The sequence below is a fragment of the Zalophus californianus genome, chromosome 6 (assembly GCF_009762305.2).
Source record: "Zalophus californianus isolate mZalCal1 chromosome 6, mZalCal1.pri.v2, whole genome shotgun sequence".
Classification (NCBI taxonomy): domain Eukaryota; kingdom Metazoa; phylum Chordata; class Mammalia; order Carnivora; family Otariidae; genus Zalophus; species Zalophus californianus.
This window is the reverse complement of record NC_045600.1, coordinates 40870837-40873986: the sequence shown is the minus strand read 5'-3', so window position 1 is coordinate 40873986 and position 3150 is coordinate 40870837.

The following is a 3150-nucleotide window of genomic DNA, read 5'->3' as shown; positions in this document are numbered from 1 at the left end:
TTGGGGGAGTCAAAAGTTATGCACGGGGGCACCTGGGTGGCTCAGTCAGTTAAGCCTCCAACTCTTGAATTCTGCTGAGGTCATGGTCTCAGGGTCCTGAGATTGAGCCTTGCCTAGGGCTCTCTGCTCAATGGGGAGTCTGCCAAAGATTCTCTCTCCCTCTCCTTCTGTCCCTCCTCCTGTTTGCACTCACTCTCTCTCTCTCAAATAAATAAATAAATCTTTAAAAAAAGAAAAGTTATGCACAGATTTTTGACTCCAGAGAGTGTCAGTGCCCCATCCCTGCATTGTCCAAGGGTCCTTTGTATTATTATCACCACAAAAATAATTTTAATTTAATTTATTTACTTTTTAAAAAGATTTATTTATTTATTGGGGTTGGGGGGCTGCAGAGAGAATCCCAAGCAGGCTCCATCCTCTGCTCATTGAGCCCGACACAGGCTGATCCCATGACCCTGAGATCACGACCCTGAGATCATGACTTGAGCTGAAACCAAGAGTTGGATGCTCAACCAACCAACTGTACCACCCAGGCACTCCAATAATTTCAATTTTAGTTTCAAACTTTTAAATGGAATTTTCAATAGCATTCACGGTAATATCAGGTGTGGAAGAATTAACATCTAAAAGCTTTACTCTGATTCCATGAATTGGATGAAAAACATTGAACCAATATTACAATTAAAAGATTTCTGGGGCACCTGGGTGGCTTGATCGGTTAAACATCTGCCTTTGGCTCAGGTCATGATCCTAGGGTCCTGGGATCAAGTCCCGCATCAGGCTCCCTGCTCAGCAGGGGGGGTCTGCTTCTCTGTCTCCTTCTGCCCCTCCTCCCTACTTGTGCTCTCTCTCTCTCTCTTTCTCAAACAAATAAATAAAATCTTTTAAAAAAAACCGGTGGCATATAATTGTGATTCTGTTAATGGAGACAACACGTAACATCTCGTTTTACTTTTTCTATGTACCCAAGAAAACTTGGAATATATTGAAATGTGTTTAGAAGAACAGTCATTTGATTTAAACAGAAAGTCATGCTTCACAGAGTGATGTGTAAATGCATCTCCTGAAGCTTTAGTGGTAAACTTTTCTTTCAGCACATTCTTCTTAAAGTAACTATTAATCATTGATACTAATGCTTCCTTAGCAGATTTAGTCTTCTGGTGGCATCTCATCAGTGATATCACTATGATCCCCATGAAGAATGATAAATGTCAACCAACTTTTTGTCTGAGAAATATGTTCATCATCAATTTCCTCAGACGTTTAGTACTTAATTTTTTATTAAATATACTCTTATTGAGTTCATTGCTGTAAAAAGGATTTATTGCAATATAAACACATGTTTTCAAAAATAAATAGTTGCAAACTTACAATAAATGGTAAAACCATCATGTAAAAACTTAATCTCTAGACTCTTCATATGGTTAAAGTAGGGTATTCCTATGTCCCATGTTTCTCATTGATCCCAGCATCTTTCTGGCTCTGAATTGGCCATAGCACTGCTGGCTGGTCTACCAAGTGGCAAGCAGGGCAACAAGTTCAAAAACTTCTCCTGCCATCCCTAAGATCTGAAAGAGTAGGTAGCCCTTGGTTACTTTTATTTCAGTTCTCTGTTGTATCAATGAGTGCCCTGTGTACAACCTTAAAAGAGAGATATTAGTTATGTATCACATGGAAAGGGTCAGGAGATGAGAGACAGAGTGTCACTGGCAGTCTTTGAGATATAACCAGGGGTTTCAGTGAGAACTTGTTCACTGCACATGCATCTTATATACTATGAGATGGGGCCTGGCAGAAGCTGGAAATAAGAAGTGTGGGGGCCTCTGAAATCTACCCCAGCTTATTTTAATGCAGCTAGTCATACTTCATTAAAAAATGAAAAATCTAGAAAAAAAGTGCTAAACCACATGGGATACTAAACAACAAGCATAAATCAGGACTGCCCCAAGCAAAATGGGAGATAGAGATATCCTATTGATGAAGAACCCAAGTTCTGCTCACTAATATTCTAGGATCCACCCAAAAACCCTGGACACTTTTCAAAATATCTCCAATTAGTATTTTTATAATGTGACATGTGAGTGAATTAGTTGCCAATGCCAGACAGAGCTCTTCTATTATTTTTTTTAGGTAAGAAAAGCTAAAGAAATATTTAATGATGTAGAATCTGATATAAATATTATAGATAAAACTTTGCATATTAGGAGTGAAGATTATCAGTTTTTGTTTTTTAAAGTAAGGAAGTTAAATTTCATTGTGTTTATCTCCATGCTTTATGAGATACTATTATTTTAGAAATGCCTTTTACTTACAATAGCTAAAATAAAAATGGTGCCAATACCAAATGCTGGGGAGGATGTGGAGAAACTGGATTTCTAATAGTCATTCTGGAAAATAGCTTGGCAGTTTCTTATCAAACTGAAAATGCGTTTATTGTTCAAACCAGCAGTTGCACTCAGGCATTTATTCCAGAGAGATAAAAACTTACGGTCAAACAAAAAATGTATACACATGTTCATAGAAACTTTATTTGTAATAGCTTAAATCAGAAACAACCCCACTGTCCTTCAATGGTTAAACAAACTGTGGTACATCCATAACATCCATAACATAGAATACTACTCAGCAATAGAAAAGAATGAACTATTCATATATGCAATAGGTAGGAAGGATCTCAAGGGCATTATGCCCAGTTTAAAAAGCCAGTCCCTAAAGGTCGTACACTGCATGATTCTATTTCTGTAATATTCTCAAAAGGACAAAATTATGGATATGTAGAAAATATTTATGGTAGCCAGGAATTAGAGACGGGGTAATGCAACTGTAAAGTAGAATGAGGGAGTTCCTTGATGGTTATATGAATCTACATGTGGTAAAATTGCACAGAACCACACACATACACACACATACACACACACACACACACACACGTGCGATTTCCTGGTATGGATAGTACACCATAGTTATGTAAGATGATGATTGGGGGAAATTGTGTGAAAGATACTATTTCTGCAACTTTCCATGAGTTTATAATTATTTTTAAACACAAAGTTAAACAAGCAAAAATGTATTGGCTCTTTTATAGTATATTTGGTTTTATGATATCTGTTTATCTAGAGAGAACAAGTAATGATCAAATGATTTCAAATT